Source organism: Haliaeetus leucocephalus, unplaced genomic scaffold (genome assembly GCF_000737465.1).
Source record: "Haliaeetus leucocephalus isolate CR32 unplaced genomic scaffold, Haliaeetus_leucocephalus-4.0 Scaffold1007, whole genome shotgun sequence".
NCBI lineage: Eukaryota > Metazoa > Chordata > Aves > Accipitriformes > Accipitridae > Haliaeetus > Haliaeetus leucocephalus.
The window spans coordinates 109,137-127,344 of NW_010973443.1; the positions used below are offsets into that span (position 1 = coordinate 109,137).

The 18,208-nt window shown below is 39.6% G+C and overlaps 1 protein-coding gene across 1 annotated transcript in view; it reads left to right on the plus strand.

The window, feature by feature from the left end:
• The window catches only part of PIEZO2 (piezo-type mechanosensitive ion channel component 2), a gene marked incomplete at its 5' end in the record, with an annotated part of 254,536 nt that overhangs the window by 60,148 nt on the left and 176,180 nt on the right, over positions 1–18,208 (plus strand). The window lies entirely within an intron of this gene.

Below are 18,208 nucleotides of genomic sequence, written 5' to 3' on the forward strand. Positions count from 1 at the left end.
CTCAAAGGGTTGTTTGTAGTGAATGGGGCTGCATCTGGCTGGTGACCGGTCACCAGCAGCGCTCCTCAGGGCTCAGTTCTAGGGCCAGTCTTGTTCAGTATATTTATCAACGATCTGGATGCAGGAGTTGAATGGATCTTTAGCAAGTTTGCTGGTGATACCAAACTGGGAGGTGCTGTTGACTCTCTTGAGGGACAAGATGCCTTGCAGAGGGATCTAGATAGATTGGAGCATTAGGCAGTGATTAATGGGATGAAATTTCACAAGTGGAAATGCTGGATTCTGCAACTAGGATGGATTAATGGCAGGCGCAAGTATAAACTGGGAGACCAGTGGCTGGAGAACAGCCCTGCAGAAAGGGATCTGGGGGTGGTGGTTGGGAGCAGTGAGCCTTGATAGCCAAGAAGGCAAACCGCACCCTGGGGTGCATCAAACACAGCATGACCAGCCAGTCAAAAGAGGGGATCATCCCGCTGTATTCAGCATTGGTGCGGCCTCATCTTGAGCACTGTGCACAGTGCTGGGCACCACCATTTTAGAAGGATGTGAAGGTCGTTGAGCGCGTCCAGAGGAGGACAACCAAGCCGGTGAGCGGGCTGGAAGGCATGTCCTCTGAGGAGCGGCTGAGGACTTTGGGCTCGTCTTGTCTGGAGAGAAGGAGGCTGAGGGGAGACCTCATTGCTCTCTGCAGCTTCCTGAGGAGGGGAGGTGGGGAGGGAGGTGCTGAGCTCTTGTCCCTGGGATCCAGGGACAGGATGCGTGGGAATGGTTCAGTGCTGCAGCAAGGAGAGGTTCAGATTGGATGTCTGGAAGCATTTCTTTACCGAGAGGGTGGTCAAACCCTGGGACGGGCTTCCTAGAGAGGTGGTTGATGCCCCAAGCCTGTCAGTGTTTAAGAGGCATTTGGACAATGCCCTTAGCAACATGCTTTAACTTTTGGTCAGCCCTGAAGTGGTCAGGCCCTTGGACTAGATGATCATTGTAGGTCCCTTCCAACTGAAATGGTCTGGTCTGGTCTGGTCTATTCTATTCTATATATTGCTCTCATGTATATGAGGTGAGAGTAAGTACTGTAAATGTGCACTTTTGATGCACTACTTTCTAGGCTGAGTAAAAAGACAATATGAGGAGGAAAGGAAAAAAGTGTAATAGCAGAAAGGAGAAAAAACCTTGCAATTATTTTGGTTTATGTTCAATTGCTTATTTTTGCTATGATAAAGCATGTGAAGTTTTTGTGCGTTCCTACAGTTATTGCTCCCTCTCTTGCTTTCATCCTGCAGGGAAATTAAAGCTGATTCTACAACTCCATAATTTTCACCTCAGGAATGAATGAATAAATGTTTCAACTTAATTCTGTATTTTTTAAAATTTGTTGCCTTTGTGTAGTTAATAATCTAACTCCTCACAGTTTCAGAAGTGGGTGAGAAGGGGATGTACCTTTGTCTTCAAATTCTGTAGGTTAGTTTGTCTAGTATGTTCAAATGCCAACTTTTGAATCAAAAGATCATTTTCTGGTTTTAGTTTTTCTTTTCACACTGCTGTATTAAAGCTTCTGAAAATATTTTCATTTTGGTAATAGAAACACTTGAAAAATGTTTGAATTAGAGGTGTGATACAGACTATCACCTCTTAAACCTTATACAGTTATAGTTTCATTTTGGAAATGAAGAACAACCATCCCTTTATCTTTTACATCTAGAAGCAGTTTAATTTGGGCCATCTGCAAGAGCAAAGCAGACATGTAGAATTTCAGGCTCATTTTAAAATATTCTGCTCTTATCTTGAACTTATGTTATTCAAAATCAGCTGGTAGATAGTGTTTAGGATAAGTAAGTCCTGGAATGTTTAACTTCTTCAGTTATTTTTTTCATCCCCTTCCTCTTTTAGAGCTCATATACCTTCTCTTTCAGGGTGGCTACAAAATGCTACAGCATTCTTGAAGTTATATAGGAGATGTATGTTGGTGGGTTGATAGAGGTGTTTAAAAATGTTTAGCCAACAGAGGGTTCTTGTTTCTTCAGACCCTTATGAGTATTGCCTAGCACTAATAAAATTTTGTTGTTAGAACTCCTTATTTAGCTTAATGAAAGCTTTCTGGTTAGCCACAGCTGCATTGTATGGAACTAACATTGAACACCTCCAAGATTGTTTCTTTTTTAAATCAGAGCTCATATAGGAGAGGGAAAGAATAAATACAGAAAGGGTGAGCTGCGCTAATCTTCTTAAGCCATCAAGAGCTAGGCAATCAGTCTTGTTTCACTGATGGTATCTCCATATAACACAGAATCTAATTTTGAGATGTAGTAGTATTCATGCAGTAATACAATTCCATTATTAAATTTGTACTTCTGATGGAATAAAATTCTGATTATCGGATTAGGTAACATCTTTTGAGTATAGAATCTGTGAGACGGGCAATGGAAAATTAGATCACAAGGTAATATAAAGTCTCATTCTTCAGTATGCACACTATAGTTCTTTCCTAGGACTAATTGTAAACATCTTAAAAATGGCATTTCCGGCAGAGGAATGTTTTCCACAATGTTCATTTTAAACTTTACTTCTGATAAATTTATGCAATTATTCCTCATCATACTACTCCTCTGTAAGTGTATCCTCTTCTTGGTTTTAGTCAGTCTGTAAAAATTCCTTTTTCTCTTAGTTGTAGTGGTGTATATCCATTTTTTATTTTGTGCTGACTCTACCATCTCTTGGTCTTGAATTCTGCAAATGGATCTGCTGAAATGCTTATTCTTTCAGAACAGTATTTTAGTCCATGAGAAATGCAACTAAGAATAGTTCAACTATTTGCTAACTGAGTTTGTATTCAATGTTCGTTAGAATACCGAAAGAGGCATTTAAGGTATTTCTGGATATTTTTCTTATACATCAGATAATAGAACTGATGGAGCTGAAATAGATACCTTGAAATCCTTTTAAAGACTGTCTATGAATCTCTGCATTTGTTTACTGTGTATAGTTTGGGTGCTTTATTTACAAAATGGTTACGTGAAGAAAAAGGGAGAATAGGCTTAAAGCACCAAGTTGCCTAGATAGCTTCTCTGTTAGATCATGGGAACTAAATTCAGATACTTCTCTGTCCCCAGTATGCCATGGTGAATGTCAAACAAATGCATGCCACCATTGTGGAATCATAATAACTTTCTGCTTTAGATAAATCTTGAAATTATTTCTTGGCTAAAACATCATCCTGTGTTTGCATTGCTACCAGTGTGTCCCTGAGGTTTTGGGTTATATTAGGAAGCAGCAATACCCAGTACAAATAGATTAGATTTCACCGTTTATTGAAAGCTCAGACTCAGGACTGCAGCTGATTTTCATAGGAATTAATAATTACTTTTTCCCATATACCTGGTGAGATTTCATGTCTTTTATACCCTCCTGAGTATGCTTTTAAGGTTGTGCTGCTTTTGAAAAGTACTGCATCTGTAAAGGCTACTGTATTTCTAGTTACATTTATTAACCCATCGGAAATAAAGATGCTGGTTTTACTTACAGAGGGGCAAAAGATTAAGAGATTTCATACAGAGTTTCATATTTCTGTTTCAAAGGTGGGTGGCAGATGCGTGCAGGTCTTTCAGATACCATGACTTACTGGCCCAACTCCTGCCTGGAGTCTGAGCATGTCTTATAGGCTCGTCAGCTCTTTGGACACAACATTTCACAAGAGGCTGCCATGAACAAATATTTTCAAAATATTGAAAATTTGAAATACTATTTCATGAAACAAATATTTTGTTAACTTCCTGACCATGAATTGTCTTGATAATTTTGACAATTTTAATTTCAAGAATGTTACTTCATATGAAATGAAATTAACCCAAATGGCACTAAGAAAACTAATAATTTTATATAAGAAGATTCTGTTTCAGAAGTCATAGCAAAGTAAACAATTCATTTGAATACTGAAAAAGTCACTGTGTCCTCTGGAATGGTTTTACTTACCAAAATCAAAGGTAACAGTTACCCACATTAAACAGTGCTCAAGCACTTGCATCCCAGACAAACCAGCTCATTCTTCCCTAACAAACACATCCATTTCTCACTGACCAGGCAGATGCTCAAGGTGCCTTCCAAACAACTGGTTTAGTGGCAAAGTTGTGAGATCTTCAGTCACCTCCATCATATGTGTAACATACTCTTCCTTTTTTGTTGAATGAGGTCTTTGTTTCAGCTTTCAGGGGTCTACCTCAAACCTGAGCCCTTCTTTTGACCTCATTTTCTCACATTTCTTTATTCTGTGTAGAGACTGAATTGTTTCATCTCCTTAGCAATTGCCTTGGGCTGTTGTAGTTGAAACTAAAATAGATGTCATCTGTAAGCTTATCTCCATTTGAAAATGTGTGTTTAAAAGCAAACCTTTATGCCATTAAGAGTAGACATTATCTTGCAGAACATCTGCATTTTCTTCATATTTTTGTGTGTCATCTCAAAGATTATAATCTTGGCCTAAGTCTGACTGAAAAAAAATGTCTTTAAATGTTTCAGAAACAGTTCATTCTATTATGTTTGTGTGGTGTCTGTACGAGCGGCAAGAGGACAAGGTTTGGAAATTAATGCGTTTCAAGAACAATGGTGGAATACCCAGTTTAGCAAAGTTTTTGTAGGATGGAACAACCAGCTGTAGTACTGCAGAAGAGTCAGAATAACCTTTTGTTGAGGGGATATATGTGTTGAACTCGACATTGTCTAAGCCTGTGATGTCTACTTGTCCTCGTTTCAGCTGGGATAGAGTTAATTGATTATCTAGTAGCTGGTATGGTACGGTGCTATGTTTTGAGTTCAGTATGAGAAGAATGTTGATAACACTGATGTTTTCAGTTGTTGCTCAGTAGTGTTTAGACTAAAGTCAAGGATTTTTTCAGCTTATGCCCAGCCAGCGAGAAAGCTGGAGGGGCACAAGAAGTTGGCACAGGACACAGCCAGGGCAGCTGACCCAAACTGGCCAACGGGGTATTCCATACCATGTGACGTCCCATCTAGTATAGGAACTGGGAGGAGTGGGGACAGGTGGATCATTGCTCGGGGACTAACTGGGTGTCGATCGGCGGGTGGTGAGCAATTGCACTGTGCATCATTTGTACATTCCAATCCTTTTATTATTGCTGTTGTCATTTTATTAGTGTTATCATTATCATTATTAGTTTCTTCTTTTCTGTTCTATTAAACCGTTCTTCTCTCAACCCAGGAGTTTTACTTCTTTTCCCAATTCTCTCCCCCATCCCACTGGGTGGGGGGTTGGTGAGTGAGCGGCTGTGTGGTGCTTAGTTGCTGGCTGGGGTTAAACCACAACACTACTACAGCAAATACAGTAGGAATTTACAGTGTTAGACGTTTAACTAGACAAGTTCCAAAGTAGTGAGTGGTGGTTCAGTGGGGAAAAAAAATTATACGCCAATATTTTAATAGAAGAGATTGTACAGATTCTGCGTGCTCTCTGGCAGCCATGCAAGACTGACAATGCTAAATCCCGTAATATAAAAATCTAGTTTTAATGGAATTCAGATACCTACATATTTTTGAAGTTCTGAGCTACAGTCTTTATTGATTATTAAATCAGTACAGACAGCTAGCTACCTGGAAAGACTTTTTGTTCATTTTTTTATGAGAGATCAGTTATTTCATGTGTTTTGGCTTTGTGGTATGTCCTCACCAAGCTATCTGAAGCTTTGTTGCTTGTATTATTAGCCAGATACTAAAGGCTGAGCATATGAGAAGCTGAAAATGTTTCCAGAATACAAGTTAATATAACTTTATAAAAATGAAAGGGAAATGTGAAAACTACTGTTCTTTATTCAAAGTCAAAATATGAATTTTGTCCTTCTTACCCCAAGCAGCAAGTCTCTTCGTGGTACTTCCATGTCCCCTGTGCCATGTGGACTGAAAAAACCCTGCCTTGACTTCGCTTGTAAACTCCTCTGAGAAGGGGCTTTTCCTGTTCTGTGGTCTGCATGTACTCTATGGTCTGCAGCAGGAGTTGACTGTATGGCTTCAGGCTTACGGAGATACCACAGCTTAAAGAATAATGAGAATAGGATTTCTTCAGAGTTTCCCTCTTACCAGCAACTATCCTTGCAGAATAATGAGCTTAAAAGCAATGAACAATCATTTATCCAAATCTCCCATGAGGGAGAAAATTCTGCGGAGATAAGAACAAGTAGTGCACACATGGATTGCAGTAGAGCATTCATAGCTGAAACTCCTGTCGTACTGCTTCATGTGGCAAGTACCTCTGAAAACCTAACAAATGATTGAAAGGCATGAGACATGACTTTAAGAAAAAAAAAAGTTAATGTAGTTCCTATCATTCTCTGGTTTCATAGTGTGCTGTTTCTTGCATAGGTGATAGGCAGTGTCTGAGTCATGAAATATGTAAAAAGGAATTTCTCTATGGAGTTCAAGGAGAACTTGGGACTGAAAAGAATGTTTAGCCATAAAAGCCGCTGTGACTTCAGGTTGTGGTGGCACAAATATGGTCATTACACAAGGTCCTAGAAAGGCATGTGGTTGTACATGACCATTTCTGACTGTCACTTAAATGTTTCCAAGAGTCAAGAATGTATAGCATGTGGAACACATGCTGTGATAAGCTTTTAATCAGTCAAAGGTGTGAGCATGCTTTTTTTTGCCTCACCAGAAACTTGCAACAATAGGGTTTTTTTCACTTGAAAGTTAATTTTCCTTTAATTCAGTACACATTGAATGTCAACATTTCTTCAACACTTTTAGTGCAACTTTATGCAGCCAGGAAATTTATGACTGGGGAAATAGAAGCTTCTGGAATTGCTTCTTAGGCATGTATGATAAGTCCTGCTTAATTTCCTGCTGGGTATTACTGCCTAGCAGTTCAGAAGGTTGGTGTTTGTTGTACTTACAGAGTCTTTATTTCTGGACTCACATGCTGCCATGTGAAAATTGAGCAATATTCTAAATATTCATTTTCAGCCCTGATATATAACACCTTCTGTATAGTATGTATAATTACACTGTGATGATGTTAGCATACCGACTTGTGTTCCACCATTTCAGAGAACCTGACATAGGAGATGATCCTTCTCACTGCCACTCACAGTTTGTGGTTTTGACAGTCAGATTTGCATTGGAGAGAAGAGCTGGGAAAATGCTGCGTGGCCCATGGGATGTACAGCTTCCTTCTGAAGCTGATGGACTTTGGAAGGTATTCTCAGATTGCACCCAAGGAAGCACCCAGTGTGACTGCTGACGCTGTGATGCAGACTTGGGCAGTTTTCTATTTTGTGTCCCAGTTGTAGCTAGGATGAGTATACCCGACTGCGGGGTAGTAGAAAAAAAATGTGACCATCACTGTCAACTTGTTTTAGGGCTGTTGGTAGGAGAGAGAGAGTAGCCGTTGTCTGTCTCCGACTGCTCTCTTAAAGGAAAGAACAGAAGTAGCCAATGTGAGGAAGAAACCAAGGCCAGCTGTGAAGGAGAAGGCACTTGATAAAACTTGAATAGCAGAGAGGAGGGCAGAACATGTGTGTGAAAGAAATGAAAGGAGAAGAAAGTAACTTTTTTATTGATTTATACCCTTAGTTAACACTCTTAGTAAATTAAGTCGCAAACATACAAAGAGTAGCCTTCTGTATTTTGGAAGTAGCCGCTCCTTGGCTTGTCCCCTAGTTATATGCTTAACCTTCCTATGAAAAGCTTATCAGACAGTTTGCATTGCCAACTGCTTTCAAGACCCAAGTTACTAGAAAACCTGTTTTCCATATTGTGAAAAGTTTTTGAAGACCAACAAAGTCAGAAACAGGCTGCTCACACACTTACAGTGAGAAAACTTGTCTACAGGGTTAGACCTTCACACCAACACCAGCCTTGCTGTTACAGTGGTTATCTTGGCACATTGGCAGTGTTTTGCTGTAGCGGTATGGGGTATGTAAGGACCAACACCATGGTGCTTTAGCAGCCAGCATCTCTGGGCTGGTGTAGAGCACCATGTTGAAATGTTCCCTTGTTGATCATTCAAATCACTGTAACATAAATATTTTACTGGGGAGTCTTACTGTAGATTTACTGTTCAGGAATAGGAAACTATATATTTGTGTGTTGGACACTGTTTAGACAAATGCTTTCCACTGAGAATAAATATTTCACTTTTATTTCTGAGGATTTGTTGTTTCTGTTTGGCTGTTTACTTCTTTCTGTATTGCTCTTCATCACGTAATCATTTTGAGTATTTCTAGAAAACCTGATTTGTTAGTGTGATACTGTGAGCCTTTGCATGTGCCTGTGCCTACGTTGTAAGTTTGAGGGGGTTTTGGTCCCTGAGTCTGAGCCCTTGGGCTTGAGCCTTCTGCACCTCTTCATGCTTTAAATCAGCAGCGCGACCTGGGTCTCAGCTGGGAAGCAAACAGCAAATTTGAGTTGAGATGATGACAGCTGCTCACCACAGCCACACTACCATGGCTGGACTGCTAGCTGGCCATCTCGGCTGCAAGCACAGGTGAGGTGTCATGCCTGGGGGTGGCAGCTGTAAGGGGCCATCCCTGGCAGTGGAGCACCACGAGCGGGTGGGCTTCCCTTCCAGTGTGGGCTGGAGGCTGCTCAGGACAAAAACTAGCTCTTGACTTGAGGTTAACCTTGAGTTGAAAGGACTGGGTTTACCGAGCTGTTCGTGGAATCTGTGATGTAAAACAATCACCCCATGAAACAAAGCAAAAGGCGTTGCTCACATAAGTATGGCTTGGAGCCATCTGGAAAGAAATGTTTTCTTCACCGACTTGGACTTAAAATGCCTTGGTGGGCTCTGCTGCGTCAGTGTGTTAGAACATAGTCCTAAACCTGGGTCAAATAGAATGTGAGCTTGCATGCTTCAGGTTTACTTCCAAATGGAAAATCTGTCTTAAAATTCCCTTCAGTTTCTGCCAGATATACAAGTCTGAATCAGTAACCACACAGGATGCAAGAAGGCACTGTACCTTACACCTTTTGCGTAAACAATGTGCAGCACATCTGTCATGCTTGTGTTTAAGACAGAGCAAAATAAATAAGAAAAATTCCTTAATACTCGCAAAAGAAGAAAAAATACCCTTCACATCTTTGGAAAGGAAGAGAACTCATTAGATGAGTTTAGAAGGGTAGACTTGATATCCAAAATCTTAAACATCCCTCTTTTGTTTCATTACAACTCTAGCATTTTCCTGATACCTAGATCTGGAGCATTGCACCATTTCCATTCACATACACTGTGTTTACTGCCGAATTTTATCATACTGCATTCCTTTAGGGATTTGTTTAAAGCAATCAATAAACTGATTTTCAGAGATCTTATGGTCATCCTCTAGACTAACACCAGAAAGATTTCCAACAGCATCAGTGAAAGTTGTAGCAAATGAAAAATATTTCATGACAAAACTCTAATGCTATTTTTATGTGTCTAGAAATAAGGAGAGTAGAACACACTATCTTTCAAAGTCCAGTGACTAGAGAATGAACTTGATTTCCAGATATCATCAGTGATACCAAATGCCTATTTTAAAACTGAAAACAATTTTAACACTGTTTTTACACTGAAGTAGCGTGAAACACTGAACAGCATTTGTGATGCACTTCAGCCAGTGGCTGATATGAGTTTTCTCAAACTTTTTGGGGTGTAGAAGAGTATATAGAAGTAGTTCCAGAAGGGAATCAGGAGTAATGTAATTCAGAGTACATTAATTAATAAAAGCTCCTACTAGTATATTTATGTAATGCATATAGTCCTACATTTCAAAAGAAGACAGCCAGCCCCCAATACAAAGGACACAGTGATAAGAACTGATAACATTTTATGCATTTTTGTTCATGCATCACCTTACCTACAAAGTCAAGAAATGTCATGTAGAAAATTCTTTGTCAGGGTCTTTTTGGCACACAAGTTTAGAATGCTGAAATGCAAAAGGATGATTTGTAACTCATCCTTTACAGCCAGCAGAGTTTGACCTGGTCATGAATTGTGTCCCTGCGGTTTGTTGGTGACGCCACAGATGGCTACATAGCAGGTTCCAGGAAATTCCTGCTTTTTCTAGACCCCACAGGTTTGTCTGTGAATAATGTAATGTTTCATGAGAGAACCCATGTTCTTACCTCCACCATGGAAATGTCAAAGGACTCAAATTACACCCAGAACAGGCTCCATTATAGAGTCTAGCAACTTACCATCATTCTTAGAAACACAGTTCTTAGTTTAGGTGCTGAGGTGGTTTTTAATGGTCCTAAAAATCTTACATCCACCTGGAGGGTGTGGTGGTCTAGTGCTAATGAAACACAGCTGCAGTATAAAACTTGTGGAATGACAAAGATACTGGTGAAAGTCTTATTTATAAGTATGGACTTTTTTTTGTTGTTTTTTTTTTTGTTGTTGCTTTAATAGAAAGGAGATAAAAATATTTTTTTGTGGCTAACTTTTTCCTGTATACATGCAGATGTGAGGTAGGGACTCTCCCAAACTGCAACTGATACCCCAGACAAACATCGCAAGAGTGAAAAATAATTGGAGCTGATGTTGTTGTGCTGGCAACAGTTCTAACTTTGTAACACTTCTTGATCTCCCTGTTCTCATTATTTCATAGTTATCCTTTACCTTATTCTTGGCTAACTGTTGTTTTACGTTTGCTTTAGAATAAAGTACAAGACTGGCAGAAACACTGACAATCAATACTGTGTGAAGGGGCCAAGGGATGACTTTTAAACTGCTATCAGATTGTGTGCAATTTCTTTCTGTTTATGTAAACACGCACATTTTCATTTTCAGGGGCCTCATTCATTACAGCAGGAGCTTTCTGTGATTATTAAATTTTAGTACTGCACAGCAACCTGTGCAATTTCAGGAATCAGGCTGATTGAATTACCCCATTAGGCAACCTTGCTAAACGGGGGGAGGACATTGCAGCACTGTTTTTGCAATAATAAAATTCCATGAAATTTTCCAAAGTTTAAAAAATTGGAAGTACCAGTGAGGAAGAAAGGTACTCTGTCGTGGACAATGGCATAGAAGCTCAACTTTTTTTACTCCAAGTATGGGTGCTTCCAAAAATGTGCAGAGAGGTATAAAGGAAGCAAGATTATAGGGGGTGCAATACTTTAAGATCTAACAGAAAAAAGAAGTCAGTGTTTTTATTATCAAGATGGAAATAATTTTAGTATTGTTATCCACAGTGCATATATTTGTCACACAGTAAATCACTGTTTTCTGCAGAATGGAAATACTGAGCAGCAGTGACTTCTTGAACTTGTACTTCTCCTTGGTCAGATGCTCAGTAGCCGTGAAATGTGCGGGAGGAGAGGATGCATGAAAGCAGGGGGGAAGTCAGCAGATATACATGCATATTGTCCACCAGTCTCTGGTTAAGCAGCTCAGAGTCCATGGTGGACTTGCTTTTCTGCAGTCCTTGAGGCTACTACTCATGTAGCTGTTGCCTCAACAAGATTTGGGGGAGGGAATTGACATATAGGAATAATTTTTTGGTTACAACGCTGATTCAAATAAACCCTTCACTTTCCAGTCCTACCTCTAAGTGTCATTAAGAATTTTAGGCAGTTTGTAAATGAAAACTTTTGGGATTGGCTGAGATCAGATTTGTCTTGTTGGCATATAGGTGTGAGCCATGGTTCTGCCCAGCGTAGCAGTTCTACAGCCACGCAGGACTGGCCCTATGTTCTGCTACTGTACTCTCATCATATCATATTTTTATGAGGACTTTTAACCAAAATGAATTTCAGCTCATGAAACTGCATTTCCTTGAGAGTGAAAATAGCACCTTTTCATTACCATCCTGTTCTCTCAATAGCCCTTCCACAAATTAGATTACACAACACCTATGATACATGAATTTTTAAATTATTTTTATGACTTTTCATGTCCCCACTGAAACATTGTCAAAATTCTCTCATATATGATAAAAAAGAAAATCCTGAGCAAGGAAGTTCACAGAACATACATCCACCTAAACCAAAGCTGGAATGCTGATACAGTTCCATGGACATCTGGAAAAAGTCAAAGATGGTTTTCCACATCTATCCTATGTCATTCTGGATAACAATAAGAAAATGATACTGTATTTCCTCTTCAGAGCTCACAGTTTTTCCTGTCGCTTTGTTTTTTTAGCTATAGCAAAGAGTGAAAGGTTCTACAACAGCAGCTGTGGTAATTGACAAGAAATATTGCATTGAATTGGTGGGTCATGTATTTAGTCAAAAGGTAAAAATTAACATTTGTGTTTTGCTATGTAATTTTCTTGGAGAAGAGCAAAAAATTTTACTTTTTAGGTAGTGGCAGCTCTTGATTTCAAAGACTTCTCAAAAGTAGGTTGAAGTATCAGTTTTGTTACTTTGGAAATATTGAACGTCAACAACATCATGAAATTCAGTTATTCCTTTTTACAAGAGTTTCATTTTTTTTGTACAATGATACAGTTATTGTAAACACTCTGAAGTGTTTATACTTTATTAGGATATTAATTTATGTAAAGGATATTTAATTTTAAATAGATTGTGATTGATGCGGCCTGAAAGTCATAAAAGCTCTCCTGCGTATATCATTGCTGGTGCTACAGCTAAGCCATTGCATACACTGTGGTGATGTACCACTGGTACTGGTTTAGTGAGAGAGAACTGCCTACAGTTGGTAGCTCACTGTTTCCTAAATGCACTAGATTTTTTTTGCTCTCTAAAGCTTTGATGCATGTAACAGCAGTTCTCTTTTACATGAGCAGGTAGAAGGTGCGTTGTTAGGCTGTTTCATGGAGGTAGAATACAAGGTTTAGCTGGGTATCTGCCCATGTTGTGCAAGGAGTATTTAGCAAAAGCAGTCACAGAACCTTGCTTTCTGTTCTCAATTCAAAAAGATACGATATGTAGCTCTGAGAATGAGTAAAGGTTAAATATCAGACTTACATGACATTATGCTAGCTCTCCTAAGATTTGCTAATAGGGTCTTGATATTTTAGATATGAGAAAAACCCACCAGGTTATGGAAAATGAGAAAAATATTTCTCACTTGCTTTGCTTCCCTTCCCTCGCTGCCTCCTACATGTCACACAGTGACTGCATTCATCTCTGAAACCTTCACTGTCATGTTCTCTTCTCTGAGTTAGGACCACTGCCAAAGCGATCCCATGTTTATAGAGGGTTTTTTTTGTTTATGTTACTGTTTGTGGTACAAATAGCTACTTTCACCTTGGATTTGTACCTTTTTTTGGTTGTGTTTAATTCTGAGGTAGTATCCTCTATATTTGGGTCAGTGCTCACAAATTTTGGCCTCTATAATTTTCTAATAATAGTAATAAAATGGATCTCCCTAGCATATGGGATGCAGGAGACACTGCAAAGCAAGCTGTTATAAATCCCCAAAAGGTTTATGAGCTGAAAAAATTTGAGTTTGGAGAGGGGAATATAGACTTTTGCAATTTCCAAATGCTGATGCTAAATCCCTGCAGATGTAAATCAAACCCTTCAGGAGCACTCTGCTCTTTAGATACTTTACCCTAACATGTTTTTGTTCATTATTCCTTCCACAGTTGGAGGTTGTATATGAAAGCTGTTAAAATGAAATAAATAATGTATTCCTGTGAAGATGATTAGTATATTTTGGAACTCAGAAATGGTAGAAAAGTTGGGTGATATTTCAGCATAAATAACAATGTGAGTGGCTTTTTTTGTTTTGAAATTCTTAGTCCAGGATGTGGATAGTTAGGTCATAACCTCTCTGGATATTTCCCAGTGTTTGGCTAGGCTTTGAATGATGATCTCTGTTACTGGAAATCTTGTGCTTCTTTATGTAGAGTCAAGTCAAATAATAGGGGCTTTGAAATGAACAGTGTTCACATATGTTTTCATACATTCACATACGTTTCATATGTTTTCATACATTCAGATCCATTTCACCAAGACATTTGTTTTAATTGGTGTGACAATATCTCACTTGATGCTTCTGTTTTAAACTTCATTAAATCTGTTGCACACTAAAAGTACCTTATGTTAGAAGCATTTGTGTGGCTCCATCTGCACCCTGTGCTATTTTGGGAGACCTCTGTGACTGGACTGTCTCTGCTGTTGCTCTGTCTTGGGAATTAGATGTCGCTTTCCTGTTTAAACATTGGCATTCAGTCAAGATATACCCATTTGTAGTTCTTGTTCTTGGAGTTTGCGACAATTCAATTTCCTTGCTATCAGGCCTTTATTGATATCTGCAGAAATTGTATGGAAGTCCTAAATCATTGCATCCTCTGTGGAAAGGCAAAGATGAGGATGAAATATCTCATCAAATTAATTTTTTAAGCCATTATTAGAAGGTTTCTTTTAACAGAGTGACAGTTAATTAAGATTATGTTCAACATATATCAAAAGCAAAGGTCTGAGATCCTCTTATACAAAGGGCATAAACAAGGACCAGGATGAGGTGTGGTCCCTGGTCTTATGTCATTACCCTAACTCATAATAAGTTAGGCTGGATTTTGTCAGCAAATACCATCACGGCTGTGCAGATACCTCCAGCTGACAGAAGAACACATTTAATTCAGGATTGGTGTGCTTTGACCATGGAGAGTTAATACTCCTTGGTGCATGAAAGATTGACCAGTTGCTGAGAGACAAAGAAGATTTTCAAGTTTCCCTGCATAGATCGCTTTTTCATATTGTGGTCCACCAACCACCTAGCCTTGAGCATACCTTGCCTGCCAGCCCCTGGGAGGAAACTTTTCTGCATGTGAGTAGTTATTTCTTACTATGACAACATTAGTGAGCCAATGTTCTACTTTCTAACCTGTTTATTTACCCTGATGCTTCTATTGGTACCTGCAGGAGCAGATTTCATGAAGCTATCTCAGGGGTATTCCTGCAGACCTCCCCTTCAATTTATCATGTTCTGGTTCTTTCTGTTGCTCAGGTTTTTTTTCCTAGTAGGAAGTATGCTATGTCATCAGTGCAAAAAACTAATAGGATTTTTCCCTCCAAAAGACTTACTGTGATACATAAAAAAATCAAGCAGTAAGGTACCAATAAAGTAAACATTTAATGTGCTGAATAATCATTAGAGAACTTCACCTGAAATGTGTACCTATCTGCAGAGGTGCTCAGCTATGGATCTAATATGCTGCTGACAGAGATGCTGATTGTTCTTAAACAGGAGCTTCATCTTTCTACTTGCGCAGGGCATCCAGTGAGATCCTCATGTTGAAGAGCATCAGTGGGGAGCTCCCACTGGCTTTCTTTTCTGTCTCCTTTCTTCAGGGTTCACCTGCTGATGGCTGCCAGTATGCCAGGAACCACAGTTGTTTCCATGAGATGCAGTTCCCTGTGCATCAGACACAGTAAAGGTTTTTCCAGGGTCAGTTTCCAGTCTCTCAGTCAGGCAGCTAATTGCCTTTCTCAGTTTATTTGGCTTTTTTTGGGTTTAAACCCTGATACAGGATTGTTTTCTGCATTCATATATTCATTCACTGTAGGGCAGTGTCGTGACAAGCGTAACAGGATGTACAGTGTACAGCAGGGTCCCAATTGCCCTGCAGCCTGAATCCACAGAAACCAGGCTATGGTTTCCTTTTGTATCTAAAATCAGTTCCTTTTGTGTAACACTGTACCATTATTACTTCTTGTCTTCTAATGTAATTTTCTTAATTGGCTAATTGCTTTTCCATATGCCAAGCATAAGTCAGCATCCATGGAAATGTCATTCATTAGCTGCATCTATGTTCCCTTAGTCCAACATACCTTTACATGCTATATTTGGATTTCTTCTGCAGTGCATTTCCTCTTGCAGTACCACGTATATCTGGTGTAGACCCTCCCTAGTCCTTTGGCTGCAGACATCTGGCTTGTTACAATAATTGGACACCTTCTTTTTCAGTCGTTCTGAACTCTCTTTTTGCTTACATTTCTAAGTATGCTTCCTGGTTCCTGCTTCCTGAGATCAGCAAGAGGTGTCTCAACATTAACACTTCTTGCAGAAGTGCAAATGCCATTGCTAACCGGTTTGTCACGTAAGCATTTGACCTGAGTATTTTTGTGGCCCCTCTCTGTTGACACTGAAAGAATGTCTTGAAAATAAAATAAAAAGCTCTTTTGGTAGTAATTTGGGTCTCATAATCCGGATACCACTGCTTGGCAAATCCACTTTTTCAGGCATGCATGCTAGCAGCTCGGTCCAAAAGCTTTCAGGATATTTCCAACAGCCAGGACCTCTGGTACGTATTAGGCATGCACAGAGGTTCCACCTGTCAGGTTTGAGGCATTTGGAAACAGCGGCAAAACAACTTCTCTTCAGTGACTTCTAGCACTAATGGTGAAAATAGGATGGAGAGAGGGAGAGATGTGATATACACTAAATCAAGAAGTCATTCTGTGTTAATTTTCTTACTTTATGTGGGATTTGTGTGCAAGCAGAGGAGATCTTCCAGGACACAGCCATCATCCACAGACATTCTGTTAGGCCAATTTCAAAGGGGAAAGAACAAGGGAGAGTATTTGAGAAAGGTATGGATTTGTTGGGCCTGATACAAGAGGAGACGGACAGTGTCTCTGTCACTTGCGAGCTACCTAAAGAGAAACTTCTAGCCGTCTGAGAAGAGATGAGAAGCTACAGAAGCAAGTAACTGAACATTGTGATTCAGTATTGCACCCCAGCTCAATACAGCCTAGACGCTCCTTTTCTCTGAGCCTTTCCTAATACACTGAATCTTAATATTTCCCTCTGCTTTTGTGTCCTGTCTGGATTGTAGATGTTTCAAGGCAAGCACTGTCTGTGCACTTCTGTGTTTTTACAGCCCCCAACCCAGCTGGATCGCACTGTTGCCTGGCCCTTAGACGGTGCTGATGCCAGCAAATCCACCAGAGAAGATACTTTCCTTGAATGTAGAAAGTGAGTTTAGAGAACCGAGCTCCTGGCACAGGAATGCAAAAATGCAAGATATCTTAAGACAAGTCATCTAGATCCCTGGTGAGCTTGTTCATAAATCAAAGTGCAGAATTTATTTCTTGGTTTCCATTTGACATGTGTGTTGGAAACACATTAAAATGACTCTTTATTATCCTTTTTATACTTTTAATTCTTCACTGTTTCCTGTGAAATTCAGTATTTGTGTCAGTTATAATGCATGCTTTTCAGCATGTAATGTAATAGAAAGTTACGTTCACCTCTCAAAGCTAAGAGCTAATTCTGCCCACAGCACCCACATCACTCCATGAAAACTGCTGAAGAACAGCTGTGCGAGAGAGAAAGCCCTGAATTATTTAACAGGTTTTAAAAAAAAATCACTGGTGTCAGTCCTCCTTTTCACTGCCAACAGTGAGTTAGTAGGAGGTAGGGGTGTGTAGCATCTCTCAGGGTCCATAGTTCATGTATGAAAACCTGTCAGCCAAAAACCCCTCATTGGTGCCTGTTCTTCTATCTCTTTTCAGGTAAGTTTGGAGTACTAGCTCTTATTTTTGACACAGTGTGCGTATTTGCTCACAGCGGTGTAGAAAAGAAGCTGTTAGTTATTTCTGTTAGAGGTTTGACCCCCTTGGCTGAATCGCTTCAGCTGGCTAGTTGCATTTGTTCTCGTTTTGCAGTTTGCACCCTCACCCTTGAACTTCTCATGAACATGGGCCAGCTGTTGCACCTGTGCAAATCCCACTGGGCGCTCTGCTCTCAGGGTTGGTGCCATGACGCAGGGAAGCTGTATTCAGCAGGGTCACATTAGCATTAGGAGTTAAGATATGATTTGTCCCACCGGTTTTGGCATGACTCACGTTGAGTAGATAATTAGAACCTCATGTCAAACTTTCGCTATTCACGTTCTAAAATGGAGCAGTAATTTGTTTTATATGTATTAACTATAATTGCTTACTGGGGTTGACAAATGTTTTACTAATTCAACAATTACTTTGTTATGAGGCACTAATAGGAAAAAATCTACTCAAAGTCTAAAATCTCTCTCGTGAATTAATCCTTAATTCTGTATATAATTTTGACGTGACCAATATTTACTTAAAGGTAGAAATTGCTTTAAAATCTCAAGTAACATGTGACTAATGCCATGTGAGAAAATAAGTCTGATTAATAATGAATAATATGTAAGGTTGCTGCTTCTCCTTTATTTGTGCATAAGTAGTTTTGAAGCTCCTCTCCTCCCCTCTCCTCTCCTCTCCACTCCTCTCCTCTCCTCTCCTCTCCTCTCCTCTCCTCTCCTCCACTCCACTCCCCTCC